General features: G+C 37.4%; 1 long non-coding RNA gene across 1 annotated transcript; it reads right to left on the reverse strand.

Moving 5' to 3' along the window:
- Positions 1-1689: 1689 nt before the first annotated feature.
- LOC137856485 (uncharacterized) lies at positions 1690-25330 on the reverse strand. The gene is made up of 8 exons (XR_011096512.1): positions 21477-25330; positions 18606-18725; positions 11250-12728; positions 5657-10606; positions 4891-5002; positions 4418-4505; positions 2224-2269; positions 1690-1777 (listed from the first exon to the last, which is right to left on the reverse strand). It is a non-coding gene; the product is annotated as an uncharacterized lncRNA (long non-coding RNA).

The raw sequence follows: 25330 nt of genomic DNA on the forward strand, positions 1-25330 counted from the left end.
AGTTAGAACTGTTGAGCTCGGCACAGGCGGACTGAAACACCTTTCCTGCATAAGATAAAAAGCATCAAAAATGTGACTGTATTCAAGTAAAATTTTTGGCTTTTGTAAAAAAAAAAAAAAAAAAAGCATCACTGTTTCTGCTTGTCCTGCTTGTCTGTGAACCGGTTATTTCCTTACGTTGATTTCATTCAGGTTAACATACATTTTTGCTATATTTAAATGCATTTGCTGTTTACACAGTTCCCAATTCCGGGAAGTGCTTCCTACAGAGAATACGATGTTACAACCAGCAATCACATCGTTTCCTGGAGCATGGCATTCCAAGGAGTGGAAAACTGAATTATTTGTCCTTATGACCAAGTTAATTTAATTGATTCCAAAAATTCCCTTCTTGCTTCTCACCCCGTATCCTGTTTTGTGGGCTGTCACTCTGATTTTAAGCAACCGGTATCAGAGGACACTGATGCTACCAGAGCATCTTCCACGGTTTGTACAGAACCCGTGGTGTAAAACCACAAGAATTGCTGAATAAATGGTGCATTTCAGGGGCTCAAGCGCCACCTGCTGTGGATGAGGGCGATACACACTGTAAAAGCCATCCAAAATACAGCTGTCCTTCTGAATGTACAAAAAACTATCTATCTATATGATCATAGGGTTGAAAAAACTGACCTGCACACCTGTCCAGCTTCAACTATTTTATCACTCGATAGACAAACTGACAAAACAAAAGGGGAAAAATTGTAATTCTTTGCATACCTAAGTGTCAGGGCTGTAAAGCCAGCTTCAGATTTGAAACTTGAGCTATTTTGTTCCTTCCCCTATGCTACCGTGGCTAACAAAGATGTTGAAACCAGAGTCTAGTAAACAGCTGATGAAACATGAGCGAAGAAAAGATTGTGTTGCATATCTTCCACACGTTGCAGTTCTTAGAGACAATTCTGCTTAAACACACTTAAACACAAACGGCATTTCTGGAAAGGAAAACTTTAATCTCTGACTATCCTGCCTCAGGCTTGGCTACCAGCTTCAGGAGTGAACAGTGAACCTTCAAGGAAAAGAAATGAATCATCTTTTCAGCTGGGACAATTGGGGTTATTCCATCCTGAGGACGCATTTAGTTTCCACTTTCATTCCTGATAAAGAACCTAAATGAACTTAGTTAAGCAGACCCATCACAGAATCAGAAAAATCGATGCATGCCCATGTGTCTCAATATAAAAAGGGAGAGTTACACAGAGCTTTTTGAAGCAGAGAAGGGACAGGCAAACGGGAAGTCCAAGCAAGTGATGAGAAGGGCAGTCCTTGCCTAGGAAAGTTTCTGGAAGAGGCTGTCCCAGTGCTATGAAGTACATGTGCCCATTTCTCTAATTAGCCGTATCACCAGTGGAAGAAAAGAAGTGGAACCGATTGACATTAGAGAGAGAACAATAGAGTGGGATGGGATTTCCACTGATCCTACAAGCAGCAGAAAGCAGCTGATGATAAATTGTTTTAAGCAACCAGAAAAACATGGAACAGACAACTGTGGACTTGTTCTGAATTTGCCAAGTGACACGCTCATAAATCTTGAATCTATGGACAAATACTGACTCATTACCACTTCCCTGTAGGCAAGAGCAATAGAGTAACACATGACAATAATATACAATTAATTCCTGCTCGGAGAGCCAGTATTCCAGCCACTCACCTCTCATTTTCACCTCAGATCCTCTTCTGAGGGTAGAGCAATCATACGCACATTTCTGCAGTCCCCTGCCCATGGATAAAATTCATTCTGTGAAAACATAAAAATGAAAATAAGTAACAGAAAACCTGTCCAGCACATTTGTCTTCTATCCTATACATGCAGAAGCTGCTTTCACAGCCGCTTTGGAAGGAGTTGTTTGTCCTTCCCTTTCGGCCATGCAGAAAATACCTATTTGGCTGACTAACCTTTTCTCAAGCCCAAAAAGAAGCATTAACAATTCTCCGAGGGTCAGCAACGGTGGCTAGCTAATGATAGCAGACCAGAGGAACGAGCTGTCCTACCTGCTGGTGAGCTCATCCAGCAAAGCACTCATGGTTACAGCAGATGTTGAAGCTTTCCAGACACATTTGTTCTCCCCTCCCAGCAGCAAGCTCGCACAGCACGGAGGTCTGGAGAACAACGTGGCACGGATACGTGCAGAGTGCACAGGACACAAGAAAGGATGGCCACAGGCCTGCTACCGTGCTACTCACCAGCCTGCTCCAGCAAGCCTTCTGGGCACTGAGCTGATGTGCATGGCTGCACATCGAGGAAGCAAACAAACAAACAAAAAATAAATAAATAAATGCAATCTTTGCTCAAGCTGCACACACCTATTTTTGATTCATTTAATCAAGGAATGTGAATTTTTATTGCTATTTAAGAACCGATGTTGTTTTATCTTTCTGAAAACGTTTTATACACTTTCAAAGTGAGCTTTTGGTACTGATGAGCTTGGATTATGCTATCTTATGCAACTCTTCTGCTAGAACTCTTATGGTATCTCATGCTAGCACTCATATAAGACTTACAAAATAGGAACATGGGGGAAAGCGTCTAAAAACATAGACCCTCAGTTACAGTCACAGGAAAACAGCGTTCACAATTTCTTAACCACATTTGTTCAAGTGCTTTATTAGTTTCAAGTGGCTTTGCATCATCTTTATAATTCACTTTCCACAGATTCCCTAGCAAGAAGTTTAATGGGAGACAGCCACCGAAACAAGGATTTTTAAGAAAGGCCCACAGAAAGTGTGCCTAATGTATTTTAAAGTGGCAGTCCCATACGTCCACGCTGAGAAATTGATTCCAAGATTTGTTCTGAATACCCCTGAAGTCTGTGGAGATCATTATGGAGGGTCCAAAGTAAAGCTATAGGGGTAGTGTAGGTGATTCATACTGGTCTTCATTTGTACAGCAGTAACACTGCAATGTCTCATTTGTGATCCATGGACTTTTTAAGTAAGGAAGGGATCAAACACAAAGAACAACAAAAAAGAAATGTGTCCCTCCATTAGTGATAAATAATCTTCATTGGAAGTATGTTTTGATACTCACTACACATAGCTTCCAAACAAGCTACAAGCCAAACTACTCTGCAGGCACCGTTTGGTGAACAAACAAATACATTCTAGAAGACTGCAAGCAAAAAGGCAGAGCACACACCAGATAATTTCTTCCTCATGCTTTGTTCATCCATCTCTCCTTGGCAGGTACTTCAGGGGGGCAAGTTGCCACAGGTGGTGTTGATTTATGTGATTAATAAATGTCCCTTCATTCACTAAGCAACCAGTGAAATAGTCTACACATAATAAAATTATTTTATGCATTATAATAAATTAAATGGAGTGTTTTAATGCCTCAAACAGTAATGGATTTTTAGTAATCGTGTTCCCATCACATAATTTAAATACAACTAGGTCCACCTTTAACTAATTTCTAAAATAAAATGAGATATAGAATTATAAGGTGCTACAGCTGGTAAGAAAAAATAAATAGATTTGATCCTCCCATACTAGGCTAGTACCTTCAGGGTGTTAAGCATAACACAGGGCATATTATGTATCAGATAAACGTGATACAGAAGTCAAGCCATAAATACAGTGCAATAGGATGTTTTAGCATCAAAAGTACTTCTAGTTTTTTTGTCAACCACACCAAACCTCAGCAGAGTCACCTCACAATCTCTTTCATGTTAAAGTGTCCTTCCAAAAAAAATAAGGTGGGATACCACAGAACAGAGACTTTTAAAAAAAATAATTTCATTTAAATAAAAACATTTTAAAGGAGGTAGATTTGCTACATGTTTTACGCATACCATGCAAAAAGTGGTTTCTACAACATATGGAAAGTATCTGAATCAGTAAGACAATGATCTTCATAAATCACTCCTGGTTCCAACACTAAATTATGTCTTGTTCCCTCTCTCATGGGATATTCACTGTATCTCATACAAACTCGTGGTTGTATGTGCACAGTATTCATACCTTTATAGAGAATTATGTCACATCAACACATAGAGGGTATGTAAAATGAAGAGTAAACACATTTTTATGAGATTCTGACCAGATGGACCCACATACTCCACTCTTTATCACTTCCCTTTGGCTTAAGGGAATATTCTTTTCGTTGTATATGATTTATTAAATGGACTAACCAAAACTCTGGGGAATTCTTCTTCAGACTTTATTTATGCAGCAGTGCACTGTGGGTGGCAATGGCCAACACAGTGCCACACAAGAGAATAATGTGGGACAGAGATCCCATTTCCCTCACCTTAGGTACATGAAGGCTTTAGGTTTGTTCAAGCTAAAATCCATCTGCCTATGAACACAATGAGGATTTATGAGATCTTGATCAAAAGCATGTTACAATTCAGTTAAGACAGCTGCTTGTGGCTAGTCTTACCTTTCCTTCTTGTCACAGGTATGTTAATTAGACAAACAGTCAGCCTTTTGTTTTGTCTTCAAGATCTACAGCCAGGAATATTCTTCTCCTAAAAACAATGTAGAAAGAACATATGTAACTGTACATTTACCTTCTGCTTTCAGTAAACATCTACCTGTTGATCCTGTTTGTATGGTTTCAAATGAGCACCTCATGTTAACAGAGGTTCTTCATAACTATATCTTCACAGAGATAGTTTTAATTAGCTTTTCAATATATTCTGTTTCTTCTCTACATTTTTTTGTCCGTAAAGATCTTCAGAGAAAACTTACCTTCATAAGCCATCTTAGTCTATGATTTAGCATGCAATACTTAGAAAAGAAATGTCAACAAATTCAAATTTTAGTTCTGTCCCTACTGGCAATTATCTGCACCTCAACACAATTTAACAGCTGCTAACGACTACTTCGTAAGGTGTGTATGCAAAGTCCTACCTGACCATTGCCTTTTCAAAGACAAATGCAAGAATACACATCGTGCTTCATGGACATTATTGATATCGTAACTGACGTATTTCCTTTTTTTTTTTTCTTCAGTGAAATTTTACTGAAAAGAAGATAGAATAAAAGCAGAATTTCACAGTGTGGACTCTGAACATACGTAGGCCTGAAAAGTATATAATGTCAAAATCTATGTTATTGACCATACAATAAAAATATAATCCCTTAAAAAGATGCTTAAACTACTACTACTTCAGTTATTTGTGAACTAACTGAACTCATTCTGCAATGTGCTGACAAAAGATAAACACAAAAATGCTAAAACTCCTCTTGAATGAGGATCATGCTTCAGCAGAAATTACATATCCATCTGTATCGCTTAGTTGTATGTGGTAAAGCAAACATTCTTTCTACAGATTGCTAACATGGGATTTATGAATTAATAATGTCATTGATTTGCTTAAACATTTAAATCTGTGTGGTTTGGGATTGTCTTTGGCTCTAGCAACCAGATTGTTTAAAGCGACTAAAGTGCAGTGAGTCGTAGTTATAAATAATGGCAGGGTGAAACACTAAACAAAAATTTCCTAAGTTTTCAACCAAATAGGAACAACCGAAATCAACAACTGGTCTGCTCTTTTTTTTTTTTTTTTTTTTTAAATCTAATAGATAAATAGATGGCGACTACATTTTCACTAAAATGATAATCCTTTATACTAGTGGCTTGGTTTTGAATTGAGCTTCAATCTGAAATTGTTACCTAGTTGTTAGAACTTAAAGAGGAGGCAATGAGATGTCAGTCTGCACTCCAGAGATGATTCTGAGACCAGAAATCTTCATAAAAGAGCATTTGTCCTCCCTCTGAAATGATATTCACAAACCAATTTAAGAATATCAAATCCTAGATGAAAAGAAAAGTATGATGCACAGCTTTATATCCAGATGGAGTTTGGATGTACAGCATATAGGTAAAGCACGGCCACATTGCAATAAAGACGAATGAATAAACCACAGCTATGTAGGGCAGGTAGATGTGGAGAGAAACAAAATATCACCAGTGCTATTTCTCAATGGAGATAAGACACTTCTTTTAAAAGGACCTTCATCTTTCAAACTTTACTGGCAGAAAGCAATTCATCTTCTCCTGTGCCAGAGTGGCAGAACCGTTCTCCTGTTTTCAGAAATAGAGATAACTCCTTTGGCATCGTTAACAGCTTATACCATTGAGAATAAGGCAATGAAAAATTCTGCCCCTTTAACTTAACACAGATGAGCTTTTATATATGTAACATCCCTCAGTTAAATATATAATCTGATTAAGAAGCAGAAATGTAGCTGTTGGTTTTACATTTCCAAGGGGTGTGTGTGTGCATACATACATATATGTATACATCATACTTTTTTTTAAATGCGTGTTAAGTTAGGGGAACTAGAAAATTCTTATCTGAGATTCATCATAACTAAATAAAGCAGTTCTGGCTTTCTGATGTCTGTTTTCCCTCACTGGGACTTGCCACATGAGCGTTGCCAAATTTATCACTTATTCTTGGAATGTCTCATTTGCATCACTTACTGCTCACACATGTGCCAGAACAACGAGATCGGGACTATCCCCACCAGCCTCTGCACTGCAGTCATCAGGTTTCCTGAGCATCTGACTTCCTTCCCTAAAGCGGAGGGGCCAGAAAAATCCCTGAATATAACAACTAGTGAAATCCCTTTTCCTCACGCTGTAATGAGGTTATACTAACTACTCCTTAGTCAAGGTAAGAGTTTCCTTTAAACCATAATCCCAATACTGAATTCCTGTAACAGAGGGAAAGAAAAGCACCTTTCCATTTAAAATATCTGCTGTCTAGACCATACACAGAGGAAGATATTTATCATGGAACAATCAGTCAAACCATTTTTAGTTAAGAGACAATAAAAATACTAAGTTTTGGTGTTTGGACATTTTGTCTTTTTGTTTTTCCCCGTTTAGAAATTGCACTCCTTTCCTTACTCCTCTTTTTGCCCCCTCTCTCCTACTCAAAGAATTCCAGAGATTAAAAACTTCCTTTGCAAACCAGCCCTCAATGAACACAGAGGTCTATTTTCAAAAAAATCATAAAAAAAATAATCAATGGGGATGTGTGACATGACTGGCACAGGGATCAAGAGCTTCCCTGACACGTTTGACAAATATTAAAGACTTTGCCATGCCTTATGTGAATTTTTATGATTTGTATTTTACCTGCCTACATTTAACCTTCAAGAATCTGTACAGCTGCTGGTTAACTCCTGCGCCACATAAATCACGGTAGCTATTTGTGTACTCAGCATCTTTGAAAAAATATTTCTGCCTATATACCTGGGGTCTAACTTCAGGCATGCGATCTGTTAACTTCTCATTCTGGAAGTAAATTAGAGCATATAACCAGCCACTCAACTTGTGAACACGCCACGTGTTTCTTTAACTATACACACCCAGAAGTGATGCTACTGCCCTACAGACCTGTTTGCTTCTTCTGGGCTATCCAGTGCTACACTAAGGGGACAAATGACAAGTTTCTGACAATCATCAGTCATCATTTTTCCTCTGATTACAACAATCCAAACCTATCAGGAGAGAAAGGTGCAAACTTAAAATGCCTTCACAGTCCATTGCCTCTCTTAAAATAAATGTGCAACATAAAATATCACATTGTACATTCCAAAAATAACCTCCTTGCCCTTCTATTTCTGCCCTGCCTCAGGCTAGTGACAAGAAGCCTCATAAACCACCACTCAACAGCAGCATCTGGCAATTTTTAAAGTTCAGTAATAAAAACAAGAAAGGGTTGATCAATTTACTTGACACTTAAAAATAAATCTAATCCAGCCAGGGATTAACAACAGGGTTTTTACACCAAATAACTTTGCCAGCAAAAGTTATACAAGAATAAAGACTGACAATCAGATTTCTAATGAACTCCTGGTCCTAATTCCTATTATAGAGAAAATACCATATCTAAATAACAATGTTTTCCTTGAGTCTTGTGGAATAAGAAAGGGTTTCTCCGATCACAGAATCACAGAATTGATTAGTGGTTGCTTTAGGGACCCCAGGTTCTGACCATATGCAAACTATTTTAGTGGTTTTTTTAGGCACAAGTTTTGCCAAAAACCTCTAAGCCTCATTAGCTAAGCATGAAACGCGGTACTCACAGAAGTTGCAAGCCCCACAGGTCATGCCAACAAATCTTAAAAACTTCTGTGAGGCCTCCAGTACTTCTTTTGTTCAGGCTGGTTACAAACTGGTAAGCTCCTGAGAACTCAATGTGGTGCCTCGTAGGAGCTGTCAGTCTCCGGTGAACTTCAGATGCAATACAGGTCTCACTACACCTGGAAGTGCAAATTATTCAGTTAGATTTGCTATTTTAGTAAAGGTAAAGGTACTTCTTAAATAAAAGTGCTTATGTAAAACAGAATTAAAGCTGGGGATACATTGTTCTTTAAAATGCAAGCCCTTGAAATGCCAAAAAAAATGGAAGTTTGTAGTCAAGTACCTTCAGTGTTCCTTGTTTCAAACTCTTTATGCCACCTATTTTGCCTACAAAGACAAGATGACTGCCCCAACAACTTCCTTCTACACCGGTCATCAGATTATCTTCCTTCAGTGCCTTCACGGTAGAAAAGAGCAAAGTATCTGAAGGCAGACCTGCTCCGGTGGAACTGGCATGTGTGGGAACAGATTAGCCTGACACTGGAGCCTCAGTTTGAAGACGCAGGTTCCTGCTGAGCTTCCTGAACTGCAGGCATAAAGCATTTCCAAAGGGACGAAGAGTAAATTTCTGCTCAAATTGCTTGGTGCAGTGGGCCTGGCTGGGATGGAGTTAATTTTCTTCATAAAGGCTTGGATGGTCCTGTTTTAGATTTGTGACCAAAACAATGCTGATAACACGCCCAAGTTTTAGCTGTTGCTGCAGGGTGTTTGCACAGCATCAGGGCCTTCCCTGCTTCTCCCTCTGCCCTTCAATGAACAGACTTGGGACGCACACAGGCGGTGGGGAGGGGACACGAGCAGGCAGAACTAACCAAAGAGATATTCAAGGCCAAATAATGCCATGACATCTTCTGCTTGGGAGCTGGCTGGGCGTTGTTCTACCCATGGGAAGTGGTGAGTGATTGCTTTGTATCAATTCTTTTGTTTTCCTTCTTTCTTCTTCACTTCTTCTTTGCTTGTTAAGCAATGTGTGTTGTGACCCCAAGTTTTCTTGCTTTTCCTCTTCTTTTCCTCTTCCCATGTCTCTCTGGGGCTGGGGGGCCATGGGTGGAAGTGAGCAAGTGGCTTTGTAGCGCTTAGCTGCCTACTGGGGTTAACCCACAACACTTGGATATCTTGATCTACGTGCCAAGACATTTCAGAGCCAATAAGAAGAAACATGCCAGAGTTCAACTGAAATGAAACCCGGCTACATTACTTGTGTAGCTTTTGCATTTCTCTCTGGCTCTCTTTGCTGCTGATTGCTACCATTTGGTTGCAGTTGCCTTGGGCAGTGGCCCATCCAGTTCAAAATTAAATCTAGCAGTGGCCAAAAAACTTAGGAGACTTCTTCTGTACTGGGGTCCCCAGCCTGTTTGGAGAGACCCAATAGGCTCGGATCAGCATCTGTGCTTTTTACTGCTATCCAAACCAGAACAAACCTCTGAATACTTTGAGATTCACACATCACCACTATACTATTATTTCCTAGACACTCAGCGTTGCCAGTATAAATTAAACAAGCTTTGTAACCTACAGTTATGGCTACCCATGAAATACAACATGAAGTACAATGCAGAGAGCACAGCTGCACTCACTTTAGTTGCACAGGTCTACACAGTTTTGACAGATTTGATGAACTCTAATTACATTGAAATACCCTTCTGTCTTTCATGCTCAGAAATCTTCCCCTCATGTGCATTTCTCTCCATAACACTCTGCACTTAGGGGACGCAAGGAGGATGACAGCCTCACCTTTTAACTCCCTGTCTGTCCCAAGGGCTGAACAATGGCTCATATCACATTGCAAGAGGCAGTTTTATGGAGACAGGGTGACCCCTTGGCCCAGTAGTAACATACCATTTACCTCAGGTTTCTGAGCTATAAACTTTGAATGCCAAAAAAAAAAAAAAAATCTTTTCATTTTCCAATATTTTCCCACACTGAGAACAACACCCTGGTCGACATGTGGGATGCGATACTGCATGGCTTCAGCAAGGAATGTTAACACACAAACACAAAGCAAAATGTGATGAGTAAGTAAGACATGGATCTCTGGGATGCCTGATTTGGCAGGGGGAAAGCACAGCTGAATAGCCACCAAGTTACTCTTGCCTTAAAACCAGAACAAGGCCCCAGAAGGGAGTACAGATGTTAATCAACTCTCTAACCCCATCCTGCAGTCTTCCACGCCCTACCAGCTAGAAGACAAAAGGGTTTCAGCTCGAAAGCCCATCCACATCAGAACATTTTGGCTTAAAGCACGGCAGTCTGGTCATCACCCAAATGCACTGAAATTGTCCTTCCACCAACTTCTCTCTTGTATATGGGGCCAAGGTTCACCCGGCACCAGCAGAGGTGATAGGTTGTCCCGTTCCCTGCTTTGATGGAGAAGTCCCTGGAGCAATACAGCTACCAAGAGTGGGAGCCATGCATATGCATTTGGGTCGGAGGCCACTCGTAAGCTTGTCCTCACGGTACAGGCAGCTAGAATAGAAATAGAAAGCAGCTAATACATAGCATGGACTGAAGAACACTTCAGAACTAAACCAGAAGTTTAAAAGGGATGGTAGGGATGGTCTCTTGGGATCAGGGCTTTTTTTTTTTTTGGATGTGTTTGCTTTTTTATAAATGGCACTTCATATATGGAAAGCAATAAATTCCTACTCCTGCATTAAGTTAAATGGTCTGGGTCTGTTGACTTCAAAACAGCAGAGTCAGTTTACACTGACCAAGAATTACATAAATCTCTTCTGATTAAAACCACAATGGTTTGAGATACAGACTTCCTCCTTTTTCCTCTGATATTGTTCTAATTGCTCACCACTAGCACTTAAAGCGTTACCGATCAGAGGTTTGTTACTCTCTTTCAGTTTCCAACCAACATGATAAAAATGACTGGAGCTTAGGAAACTATTTTTACAGTAAGTAAGTGCAATAGGCTCTGAAAGGCTCTTAAAAAAACCTTTATAAAAGTGAGGTAGATATTTCTTTATCATTGAAGTAGTCATGGTTCAGAAGTTGACATATTTTTATGCTTATTGGATCAGACATGGAGGCTTTTGGTAAAGAAAGTGGAAGGAGACTGTGGGAAAGAATGTCATAACTGCAGACAAACAACACGTTTTACCTTCACCGAAGTTGGTGATCATGATTGGCTTGACTCTGAGGTGTTGAATGTACCGTAAAAGTGGACTGAAAGCAAATGAGACTGGTTTAGACCTTAAAATAAATAAATAAATAAAATTTAGGAGGGCCATAAAAATAAACAATGACAGAATTAATCTTATTGTGAAAGGAACGTAATACGACTATTGCTATCCCACAATAACTATGCAGATTTTAGAAATGCTTCCTTTCCAAGTCATCAACTTGCATTAAGTCTTCAGTAAAATTAGAAACACAATGAACAAAGACAAATATTTGGAGGTGTTTGCATATTACATGGAGCTACCCATTATCAGCTTCTGAGAAAATAGAATTTCTGGTTGGATTTCATCCTGTGAACGCAAAATTCAATGATATTTAGGCTTAGCATAATTTTTCTCAGTTTCTCAGATAAGCAATTATAATAATATTAAAGCTTACTTTTATTTTCTTTTTCTCCTCCAAAAGAAGTGAAAGCACTACATTAGTCTCCCTTGAACTCTGAGGCTGGTGAAGAACCCTGAGATGTCTCTAAAACTTCATTTTTAACAATTGGTGTATCAATAATACTTCTGTGGTTGTAATAAATTACTTTGCCTGAAACAGCTTTAATAAGAATGGACATTCTTCCAATGTTATTGTGGTTTGTATAGGGAAAAAATAAAATTGTATAGAATGAGGGAGGGTTGTGGTTTTTTTATTTTATTTTTAATAATGAAGAAGCACAATCTTCACAAGACAAAAGTTTTAGGAGAATGTCCAAGTAAAACTGGGAAAATATATATTTTTCAGGGTTATTTATAGATACAAATTAATCTGCACCATGTGAGTTAGCAGTACATTCTGCGTGATCTGTGTCTAATTTAAAATATAAAATCACAAGTACTCCAACTCAGATTTTTACCATAGCTTTGAATGCAGTGTCCTGCTCAGCTAGTCAGAAAAAAAAAAGCAAGTAACACTGACTTACTAATTATTTCTAGGATATCACTGGTAGCAGGTTTTAAAAAAAGACACAATCAAATTCATTCCTGTTTTAGAAGGTTGTCATTCATCCTGAATCTCCTTCACCAAAAGATTTTTCAACCTTCCCATTTCTGGAAGAAATACTCATTAGCATCAGTAGCTTTTTCCAAATGAGCATTTACATTAAAAATATAAACGTAAGAAATATACTTTCCTTTCACAGAATTCAGGAAAAAGGGATGATCTGGGTGACAGAGCACTGGAACAGTTTGCCCAGAGAGGTTGTGGAGTCTGCTTCTCTGGCAATATCCAAAACGCACCTGGATGCCATCCTGTGCAATGTGATCTAGGTGAGCCTGCAAGGCAGGGAGTTGGACTGGATGATTTCAGAGGTCCCTTCCAACCTTGTCCTTTCTGTGATTCTGTGAAATGTTTTCAATTTTCATGTCTTCAGAGTGCAAGCAGTCTGTAAGGGACATGAAACAGGCTTGACTGTCTGAAAATGAGAAGGTAATTCATATTTTTCTATATATCTCACACTGGAAATTTGCAGAATCTCAAGGCATCCAGAACAATGAGTCACTTTGGAAAATCAAAATCTTTCACTTCGAGTCCCTCCAGAACAAAGAGTAACAGACAGTACAAATGCAATTAAACTGAGGCATCATGGTTGTCCTTTTCAAGGTGCAACCATACCATCCCAGTTCTTTAGAGGGATTTTTAATTTTTTTTTTCAGTTTTTAAATGAAGAAGGGTGCAGTGAATTTTTTTCATGATTGGATTACAATAACCTGACAAACACTGCACGGTGGCTGCATAAACAGGTGTTTATCTACGGTATAATGATATAGAAAAATACATTGTCCCTCTGTGTCCTAGGAGACATAGCAGACTCACTCACAGGAAGAAAATAAAAGTAATTTTTTGGCCTTTGAATGTTTTTGGATGTTTAGTTAACACTGATTCCACTATTTAGCTATATAAATGTATCTGTTTTATTTTTGCCAGAACATTTAAAAAACAGATGGCCATAAAGAATGCTACACCCTGTTTAACCATTATATTTCAAAAATAAACTACAACGTTTAGAGGAACAGCAACAAAGTCAATGCTTATTTAATAGTTTCATTTGGGATTAGAAGTAATAACAGTCATGGTGATGTCTCTAGTAACATGCTGGCTAAACGAAATATCAAGCAACAAAAAAACTCCCAAACAGAGGCACGTGTTTGGTCCTACCATTCACTGTTGGAACACTGTTTCATTGCTGGGGAAATGGCTCCCAAGATCTTCTTGTCTTTTATTTAAAATAAGGGACCTACGCTATGGAGTTCATCTTCTCTGCTAGGGCCACTCCTTTTTGTGCAAATAAACATCAATTTATCAAACCAACTGTGCAGCCAAGAGTTATAAAACGACCTTTGGGAAGTCCAAACTGCAAAGTACATCATCCCTCTATTGCAGAAGGTGGTGTATTTGTCTATTCTCTATCATGACACTCTTTAGAGGCTTTTCTTAGTCCTCATCCCTTCGGTCTTCGTCCAATGCTGAATGAACAAAAGTTCCAAAATCTCAGAATTTTATGCCAAACAGAATTCTAGCCAGACCTAATGAAGCCATATCTGGAGAAGATAATGAAATTATCTCAGACCTTATCTTTTTATGGGATCTGCTGTCATTAATTTCATTTTTTTTTTTCTTTTTTTGCCACTTCAGAACAGTTACATTTATTTTCAGATTTTGCACATTTTCATCTTTCTTCAACTCTCTCTCTTACAGTTATCTTCTTTCTTGCCATGTTACTCCTGTCTCCCTGAGCTACACATTACATCTGATACATTGAACTTAACCTAAGAACACTCATTCTATTTTAAGCTGCTTCCTCCAGTCCAGACCTCAGCAAACACAAATCTGAGTACAGACACACAAGATCTGAGTGCAGTGATCCTAAGGAATGGTTTTCTGGAATTGCAAGGCCAAACAATAAAGAAGAAGAAAGCAATATAATGAGATGATAAGGAAGAGAGTAAGATCTAGCAGGAGAAAAACAAAACAAATCTACTAGTATCTGATCTTCAGTGATATATTGGACAAAATTGCTAAGGGTGACAATTTAGTGAACATGAAGTAGTTTTTCACACTTACTGAGCAGTTGAAAACTTATCTAGTTAGATTAAACATTTTGTTGAGTCCTCAGTTAAATCTCATGTTCATATTTTAGCATTTAACTTGGAAATATGTATAATTTAGGATGGAATAAACCAAGCAATTTAATAGGCAGAAAATCAAAGTAATAGGTCTTAAGACTATCTACTCATATTTCCCAGCATTGTGCACTAGATACTTACAACGTCATAAAAACATCAAAAGAGGAATTTAGAAACAAAAAAAGAAAACTGAAACATCTTCAAGTGAGATTCAAAAACCAAAGTCAAACAGAAGGCAACTACAGTAGAATATTTTCTAACAAAAGAATATTGCCTGTGAAACTATTGAGCCATTGTAACCAAGGTTTCTGGAAGCAAAATTGTAAGGTTAATCTGTAAAGGATAATTTTTTTTTGCCATATCTGAAGAACAAAAGAAAATAGTGCACTTTTTCCAAGATGGATATAAAGAAATTATCAGCCATTTAGATAGCTGTGTTTCTATCAGCCAGTGCTTCAGAAAGCAAGGAAAATGTGAAGCAACATGAAGTACTAAAATGAAAAGAGATTTCTTACAAGAGTCCTTTGATAGATGCTGAGAAAATATATTTTTAATTAATCTTGAAACATTTTTAAATGCAAAAAGAGAAGAGCAGAGGGAGAGAAAAGAGAAACATTCTTCATGGAGTGTACCAAATACAGCAAGGTATCGTCAGGCCAGAAGCTTGACAACACTCCTGGACAAAATAAAGAAAAATTTTATGTGGATTTAACTTAATACAGAGCTAAAGAGTAGTGTTCTGTCTTTCCTAATTTCCAGATGCACACATATTTGGCAATGTCTCTCAGACTCCTCGACAGTGCATTTAAGCCCTTTGACAATGCACTTAATTTCCTCTTAGTCTGTCTTTGCAGACTCAGTCATTAGACTCCTGTGTACTGCTGATAACTACTGAAACTAATAATTTATGAACATAAATGCCAGTTGATACTGTTTTATAAAGGAATAGTCTTATCAAAGACACCTGACTTCATTCTCAAGGGTTTTTAGAGAGAAAGTAAGTGTGCAGATGTAACAGATACAGACTTTTACAAGACCTCTGACTTCACTCCATATCACAATCAGTCTAAATCATGATATACACCATGAGATACCATTTTCTATACCATCCAGAAGTCATTAATGATAATTACAGTGAAATACTCAGATAACAAGGAAGACAGGTTTGTAAAATGAACTGATCTGAATTTCCTAGCCGTCTGCAGGTTTTCAGACGGTATTCATTTCAATTCTGTGAAATACAAAGCGAAGTATTTGGGAGCACAACATGGAGGCCACACCTACAAAGTGAGGGCCAACAACAAGAAGCCAAAGCAACCAACAACAAACAACTTCCCAGGCATATGTTGTGACTTAAGACACTGCCATGCCTTTCAAATATAAAACAAGAGAATGATGAGTGGGAGAAAAGAAAGGCTCTCATCTCTGTATTTAACAAAGCACAAGGGAACGCGTCATCCAGTTCTGGCATCTTTGCTTTCTTTATTTTTTTCAAATTTTTTTTCAAAATTGCACAACTGAAAGCAATATTTTTTTCTTCCTTGTCAAATATCAAATGCAGCTAAAGAGATATATCAAGATTTATGCCCAACTGTAGTGCATCGTACAGTATTTCTAGCCACTGTCCCCTGAGGTCTCACTCCATCCCACTTTAAGCTCTTTTCAATCCAAATTTGAAAGCTGCTGACTCTGTGAATAACTCACTGACCTTCAGTCCTCCCCATCTTTTCTCCCTATGTTTATGTTGAATCTCATGTTTAATCATTGCAAAACAGTAAGGGATTATAGAGGGGACAGCTCGCCTACACAGGTATACAGGCATACAACTACATATACTCATGACGTAACACAAAGTGCCAGAAGACAAAGTTCAAGAAACGTCCATCAAGTTTGATCAGGAAATAAAAAAGCTGTTTGTACAAATCCATGTTAAGGCACTTAATTAAAAGGCTCTATTTTCAAATCCACTGGGCAAAGTTTAATTAAAATTAAACCTCTGAATTAGATGCCTGAATCTTATCATAGAGACCCTGATTATTATCCAAGCCAATAAAATTATTAAACTTTCTGACCTACTTTATGAAAAGAAAATACAATTTGTCACTAGAAGCTTCATAAACAGCATTACCAACAACTGCTTCAACTCATTCACTACACAAGTGTGGGTTTCCAGAGTAACTACTTCCTTAGTCACTAACTAAACTTGAATTAGACCGAAACCTTACTAATAGAAGAAAAAGACCACCTGCTGAAAAAGATAAAATGTGTAATGTTATTGGTCACGTTTGAGAAACGGCCACTGCCTCTGCAAACTTCTCTACCTGAACTACACCTGCTGAACATGGCTGTTGAAATATGGGTTGCAAGGGAACAGAGACCAAGATGAAGTAAGGGATGCTTCTGTCAACCAAGCCACCTAGAAATTCTCTCACATTCTCCTGTAGTTTGAAGGTTAAAACTTTTTCTACAAGCAGATATCAGCGAGCTCTTCTCAAAGGTAAGATCTTCCTGAGAAACACTCAGGACAGAGGTAATGACTAAGAGGTATGACATATCTGCCACACAAGGAATATCTCTTCTGCTATTCACCAGCTGCTTCTATTTTCATAATCTAGAATCTGAAACAAGATAATAATTCACACTGATTACTTCTCATCCATCCTGCCAACAGTGGCTGCAATGAAGGGAAGAGGATCATTACATCCAACCTCTGCGCAAAAGACTAATGCAGACAAAGAAGAAAAAAACATAACACTACTCTGAAAAATGCTGTTTTGTAATTTCCTACAAAGGCAAATAAGAGAGAATAAATGCATATGCCAGCTACACAACACATGATCTCCTTTGCGGTGCATTACAGAAAACATGCCCCAGCGGCATACTGTTTGGACATATGGGTCACATTGATTTTTTGGCTGCTTATCATCAAATGCCAAATATGGGTATGCACAATAACATTTGCCTCTTTCATTCTTCATCTAATGAAAAACATTTCCTGTAGGTATTTAAAACACAAGAATCTTAAGGAACACAAAAGCATTTTCTTTAATAAAACCATTTTTTTCCCTAAAAGATTTGACCTCTGACAAGACGAGAGCAAAAGAAATAAGACCAGAGGTCTCCATTCTGGTTAAAGATGTACCAGTTAAAGAATGCTCTAATTAAGCAATGATAAAATGTCTGGGGGAGGGGTTCTGGATTAATTTTTAGTTTCTAGAGGACTGATTTTCCAAAGTAAAATGGAAAATGTTAACAGGTTGTGGATCATATGGACTGTTTGGACTAATTTTTTACAATCTATGCCACAGCTTGTGTTAGGATATACCATTATGTAAGTGTATTCAATCAGAACTAGTGGCAGTCCTAGCTGTTTTTCAGCTTCTCTGATGTTCTTCACATTGAAGTCTGTTACATTTCAATTTCATACTCTGTGAACAGAAATATGCTAGTGTAATTTAGGTGGTCTTGCAAAGGATACAACCAGTGCTTTCAGTGTGTAGGACAGATTATAAAGATAATAAAATAAAAAGGAGATAACATGGTTACTTGTGGTTTTACTGCCTGAATGAAGAGAAGAAAGCAGTATTTTTATCATGCCTTCATGTACAAAACAGACAGTTCATGACAGTTTTCTACATATTATATTTACCAACATGGTTTCGGTACATTTATTGCAATAAATGAGATACAAACAAGGATAATATAGCTATCATCATGCAGAACTTCATAATGAAATAGTAAGAATATATAAGACTTGCTTCTTGAAGTACGAGTCTTGAGCCCTCCAGCTAAAGCCAAAGCCCTGGCAGCTTGTGATAGCTATGCAGTTGTAACCAAACCCAGTCGTAGTTTCCTAGAATTTCAATCTCAAATCTCGGTAATGCTGAGCTTTTATGGACATAATAAAATAGATTTAGCTATCCATAAAAAAGAGGAAGCTTTTCTTTGTTTAACAAAACTAATCTTCCAAACCTTTCTCAGGGCATTTAATAGGGGCCAAGCAATTAAGTTTGGATCTTGAGTACAGGAAGATCCTGTATTTTTGTTTGCGTTTTCTTTCCAACTGACCTTAGTCAAAAGAAAATGACAAATTTGTATCCTTCAGATACCATCTGAGTTTTCTAAGAATCTGTGGAAGGCTAGACTCTTACATGAATAGGACATACCTGGCTGGACATGAAAGCAGGGGGAAAAGAAGTCAGCACAAACAGTATTGCAGATTTGCATTGAGGACATTTATATCTGCCTTCTTCATGTGGTTTCCATTCAGCCCTTAAAATGTAATTCTGTATGGAAAAAATAAAAAATGTGTTAAAAAGTTCTGCTGTTGCTAAACTAGGTCTCATTTGCATCTGCTGACAAAAGGTTTTATTAGCATAACAGTGGAAAGCCAATAAACCCAATAGCAGCTAAAGAGCAAACTGTCCTGACAACTTTATTTTTGTTAATGACAAACAGAAAGAACTGCATGATCATTGTCAAACAAACTCTGGGGCTGATCCAACACAGTCTGATGTCTACTTTTCAGTTTTTGACTTGAGGAAGATCATTACTGGGTTCTGAGTTTGTAGCACTGGCACACATTGCAATTCCAAAATACACTACCAGGTTAGTTGCCAGCAACCTACATATAGTAAACCCATTCTGTACTTAATTCTGTACTCCATTTATCTTCAAATTATTTTCTTTTTTTCCCATCCTTTTCCCAAAAATATTTAAAAACACTGCAATGAAATTCATAATCATTCCCAGTTCCCTTTTTGCATTGCCTTAAATATATATGTTTCTTGAGATATTCTTAGGGGACAACCCGACTAGACAGACATTAAAAAAGCTTGGCATTATACATGAAGTTTTCGTATAAACTTTTCAAAACTCTAGGAGAAATGTCATCCAATGCTCATTCTCTCTCTCTCTGCTCTTCAAGAAAAGTTTCACTTTTTTTTCACTATGAGAGATTCCACATCCTCATTTCTATTTTCTTGCTTGTTTTTATTTCTTCGTTTCATGTGAACTTTAATGCAGACTAACAAAAGTGTAGTCTTTGGAAATTTGCCAATACTATCCTTTAAACTTCTTCTCTCCCTCCTTTGTACAGATATGCAGATATGGGAAATTTATGACTGGTAGAGCAGACCAGGTCACATCAACAAACCCTTGAGGCCAGTCTATCCTTTCTCCAAAAGGCGTCAAATGCTTGTTAATCTCAGGCAGATTAACAGCCAACCTGTATGACATTCTAATTAAGTCTATATCAATGTAAACAGAATTCCTCAAGGAACCAGAAGAACAAAAAAAAAAAAGAAAAAAAATACAGAAAGTATCACAGTGGATAAGAATGTTTTATACCTCAATTTAATATTTAATAACCTACTTGTGTTTTCACTTGCTAAAAATAAAAATAAAGAAAAACACTGAAGACTATATTAATCTGGGTCATGTTCTGAAGCCCACTATCAACAGAAAAATCATTTTTGAAATTCCTAACAAAGTTGTAAACTACAAAATAAAATACAGAGGGGTAGAGTGTGGAACTGTATAGTTAGAGAAAAAATAATCCATAACACCAGTAGTCAACTGGAAGAAGAATGAATTGTCAAAAAGAGTTGATGTTATTACATATCTATATTGCAACAATGCCTGGAAGACCTGCTTGAGATTTAGGCCCTACTGCATTAGGCAGTGCACAGAACACAATGAAAGAAATTAAAAATGAACAAACAAACATCAACAACAACAATAAAAAACAGCTAGAGTCCAGTCACCAAAGGCTTCCCTGACAGCAAATCAGAAAAACATGACTTAAAGTTACATCACGTCATAGACCAACGAGGTGGTCCTCTGCTATTAATTACATAGAAAGTCACAGCCGTTAACAATGCCTTCTTATTCCATGCCCTTCACAGTTACATGTTGAGAAAAATGGCATGAAATGGGAAATGAATTCAAATTTGAGAATGAACAATAACTTGGGGAGAGTTTACATCAAAAAAATGAGAGTGCTAAATATTAAAGGCCTTTTAATATTTAATTAAAACAAAGGCAAAGGTCTTTTCAAAGATGCACAGTGAAAACTTGGGAATTTGAACTGAATGCATCAGAGGTACTTTTGAAAGGCAGCGAACAAACAATTACGTATAATTAACATGAATAAAATGCCATACTCCAGGGCAAACTTCTGCAGTATTAACATGTCAATGTACAGTATTAATGTGACAATTAGGTTGGTTTCTTCTTGCATAACAAGATCAACTACTTCATATCCAAGAATAGGAAATTATAACTACTTCACCAACAACATTTCCTCATATAACTTAATCACTGTAGGAAAAATAATCCTCAAGTTGTTATAGAATCTGCCTCAATCTCAACTTACATGAATCAGAAGTGAGGTTATGTTAATATAAGGTTGAATTTTTATAAGCATAATACAGATCCTTAAGAGTATGTTTATGTGTATGAAAGCAGATAGCAAGAATCTTTGCTGTTGATTACGTTTAGACAAATGACCTAACGCTGTTTACAACTCCAGTAGCTTTGACTCCCTTGGCAAAGAGGAATTTTGGTTTTGGAGCTTTGCTGGTCATTTAGAAATAAGTTTAAAGGGAAATGTTTTGTGTTACTGCTGTGGATGTTTTCACCCCTTTTAATCCAAGCCCTATTTTTTTCTGCCAAAACGTGTAATTCCTTGATAACTAGTGGAATCTGACAAACTCGTATCCTCAGTACTGACTTCCCAAGTGGCTATCACAAATAGACACCGGAGGGTAATTAAACTGACAAGACTGCAGCAAGAGGGAAGCTTGCTTATCTTGTACTTGTCAGCATGTATATAACACAGCCTTCCTCTCTGCCAGGAGCCCCCAAAGCTCTGCAAAATTGGAACCTCCTGCTTCAGCTGATTGTCTGGCAATTTGTTCTTGTTCTACAGCTAAGCACTGGGTTTCTGACTGGGGATTATTTTAGATTTAAAAAAAAAAAAAAAGGCAAAAACAAACAAACAAACAAACACAGACCATTAATTCTCTTAAACTTACAATTTGAGTGCAATGCTGGCTAGTTGAGAGGCTTTTATGCAGGTCCATTCCAACAAAAAGACTGCTATTCCTCCAATAGTTTGTATCTGTTCTGGATGAAAAAAGATTTAATTTTCCAAACCTCCAAGGATATAAAAACACCCCAGTAAGGTACATCCACTACTCTAAACTTTCCCCAATAGTATGAATGATCCAACAGAAGACGAACAGAAAGATGTCACATCTTCTGGCCTTCACTTGGGTAAAATTACTAGAGACTCCAGTGGAAGTTTTGACTGAGAAAGGAGTTCGGTATTGGGTTTGTTACTGGTCTTAAGATCCATATCAAGTTAAAATGAGAGTTAAAATGTGTGGGGATTATCTGCCTTATCTCCAACACTGACAACGCTGTAGCTTTCTGGGGCTGCAAGTCACGAACTTTCTGAGCAGTTTTTTGATAACTGATGAACCTTCTGATTCTTGAACAACATCTGTTTTTCACATCTTTTTATTAGTACAAATAAACCACCACCTAAGGACCAGTTGTGGTAAATACATAGGACATTCACACACATGGACAAAAACCATTCAGGTGCTTAGTACAAACTATTCAGAAGGGTTAAATACACATCGTCCAGCAAATGGGAGTTACAACTTTATCAATATATATATGGTATCAGTTACCTGAAGTCTTGTGCAACTATAACTTGGACAATAACTTTATGAACTAGATGTGATTAAGTAAATTCTCTCTCTTTCTTCAATTAGAATTCCCCCACATTACTTGTAAAGTAATACAATACTCAGTGCAACTGATGAGGACAGTGTCTTGCTGTTAGTGGAAAAATAATTATAGGAGTGGTTTGGGGTAAATAGGTTTCCTGGCAAAATACAAAAGCAAATGGTTTGGTCCCCACAAGTCACTGTGGAACAAGTAGGACATTTTGCCAAAATAGCTTAATAATGTAATTTATAACTATTTATCAGCACTAATCCAAAAAGCTTGTTGACAGCAATCTGTACCTCACTATTCGGGAAACTGTTTACTTTTTTCACTTCCCCTCTGTCTTCAGCTTTCTTGCTCTAAGTTATATTGAAAAGTTTATCAGCACAACTTCTACATTTAAATCCTCCTACAGCAGCAGCATGTTTTCTGTCTCAGTAAAATGGTGCCTAAAATTGTTTGCAATAGCATTCCCAATGTGTTTTCAATGGTTTCTCACTTAATGCCAGAATAACTGATAGCTGAAGTGCTCTCCTCTCAGTCTTCATGTGTAATACCAATTTAGTTTTGCCTTACCTTAAGGACACCAAATGCTGAACAGGTTTTTTTCCAAGATATTATCCAATTTACACTATGGCTCACCTGGCCAAAATTCAAGCAGGAAGGTAATAGACATGATATATCAGAATAGCCAAAATGAGGAAGCAACAGCCAAACCAAGTGGGAATAAAACTATTCTGTGAATTCACTTAATGTGTCTCCAGGTTTTCAAGAATGGCCCCTCAAGCCCCATTAAAGACATCTTTAAATATATTTATTTATTTATTATAAGAGAATGGATTAATCACCAGATATATGCTAAAACAATCCCTCAGGAAGGGATGAGGTCATACTTGGACTTCATGCTTCTGCAACATATTTGTCTGAAAATGAACAAGCAGGTTTACCTTTTCAAAAAAGATCTCACTTTTCTGGAAAAAGAAAGAGATCTATGGCATTTTACATTCCCATTCCTGGGGTGATTGTTTCTAGTTCATTTTGTCACTTTTAGCAGTTGGAATCTGTATAATATGAGCGCTGTCAAGACAGTAAATTCTTCTTCGACAAAAATCTGACACCACAGTCTGCCTTTAGTTTTAGAGTTCTCAGTCTGTGCACTGAGATGCAAGTCTGTGTTTTTCATAATAAATATAGAGAATCTTGAAAAGGTAAATTCAGCTGTATTAAGCACTACCACAATAAGTGTTAGATCTGATTAATCTATTCACGTTTTTAGTATGTTCTTACCCCGTGACTGAAGTGTCACTCAAACTCTTCCTGTTTCAAGAGAAGCCTTCTCAAGCAAAATTCAACCTTAAGCTCTCCAGTTAAGAAAGAATTATACTCACCATAACCAAAATGAATCAAAAAGCATTACTATTGGTGAACTTTGTGGTTTGCCTGAAAGGTGAGACAAATGGTAGGAGATGCTTTTTTCTAAGGCAAATGCAGCAGATGAGGTAAAGAAAATTAACAGCTGAGGAGCTAGAAATGAAGGAAATACTCACAAAATTGTCACAAAGGCAAAGTCAGATGAGCAACACCTGGAAAAGGTCAAGCCCTGCAATCCTACAATAAAGAATTCTATACCTATTATAATGCTGTGCTTCTACAGTCTCTAATGTATCCATATGCATTATTTACCCCTTTCTGATTAGTCTTATTCAAAGTAGTCAGAGGTTTTTGATTACCCTTGGGAAGTTATCAATTTACCTACATCAACATGCATTTGAAGCATTTATTCAACCATAGATTAATATGTTGTTATAGAACAGCTATTGGTACATATTTTATTACGAAGAAAAAATATAAACCCCATTATAAGAAACAAGAAAACAATATGCACAACACAGGACCAGTTTCATTACTCTGAATCCAACTTCATCCTACTGAATTTAAGGAGTTATGAAGTTTTTATTTCCAACTTGCTTAGCTTCTATAAGAAAGGCAAATGGAACATTTTCATTACTCAGTTTAAGAAAAAAAAGTATATTATTTCAGGGTCTCTGAAATAAACATTACTCAAATAAGGCAGATAAATTCACACTAAAAAAAAAATCAAATTAATACTGTTCACGCTATTTTCTTAATTGTTTTTCTATGTGAATACTTTCCGGGTTCCACCCAACATCGGGATCTGGCAAAGATATTGAAATAAAGCCAGAAAGGACACTTTCATGCTCTTTCCAGTTCCCAATAAGCTTCTGGCATGTAACTCATTCAGCCGTCTGTGGGATGCGAAGAAAGTGGCAGTGAAAAGAGCATATGCATGACAGAAGTTAGTCAAAGTCAGCCCAGCGAAGAGATCAGTTCTGACATTCAAAGAAACAGAAATAAGTGGAAAAGAAAAAATGCATCCTCACCCAGAGTAGTCACCCTAGGATGTGATCTCTGTTTTTTTCTGTTGTTCTACAACATGAGGTGGGACAAGGCTTACACCTTCGACTGTTCTGTGCCACAAATGTGTCTCTAAGAGACATTTTGAAGATACTTTAGTAAATGCCTACGGATATCTTCAAGAGGTTGATTCTGCATGACATTGAGTAGCTATCTTTGAGTTCATCAGAAGTCAAAAATAGGCAGGGCTGCTTTGGATTGGATGCTTTTAAGAAATGCAATAAGAAGAGCTGGGAATTTGGTTGGAAACAGGTAGTAGTCTGACATAGATGATATATAACAACTCATTAGAGGTTTCTGACTGCTCCAAGGAAAGTTGGTAAGTACTTATTTTGAATGGACGCATCTGGAAACAATAGAATCATAAAAAAAGGCAAGAGAAAAATATGAAATTATAAAACGTTGTGTATAGTTATTCAACACAGTTGGGCTCTAATACAAAATACACTTGATGCTCACTTTCCTGTAAAAATAAGAATATCGGTGAAGGGAGTTATTTCTATTCTTCCCCTCCCTGAATACAATGAATTTACAGTAGGAGACAAGTAGTAGAACATCCACTTCTTTTTCAACTACAGGTACATAATGTCAACTGTCCAGCAGCCAAAGTAAACCCTCCTCAAATTCAGGTTCCTTCCACTGCCCACAAATCAAGATGGTAGAAAAAACTCACGTCCTTTCTTTCTTCATGGGAACTGTACAGTGCTCTCTTGCA

The sequence above is a fragment of the Anas acuta genome, chromosome 4 (assembly GCF_963932015.1).
Source record: "Anas acuta chromosome 4, bAnaAcu1.1, whole genome shotgun sequence".
NCBI classification, from domain to species: domain Eukaryota; kingdom Metazoa; phylum Chordata; class Aves; order Anseriformes; family Anatidae; genus Anas; species Anas acuta.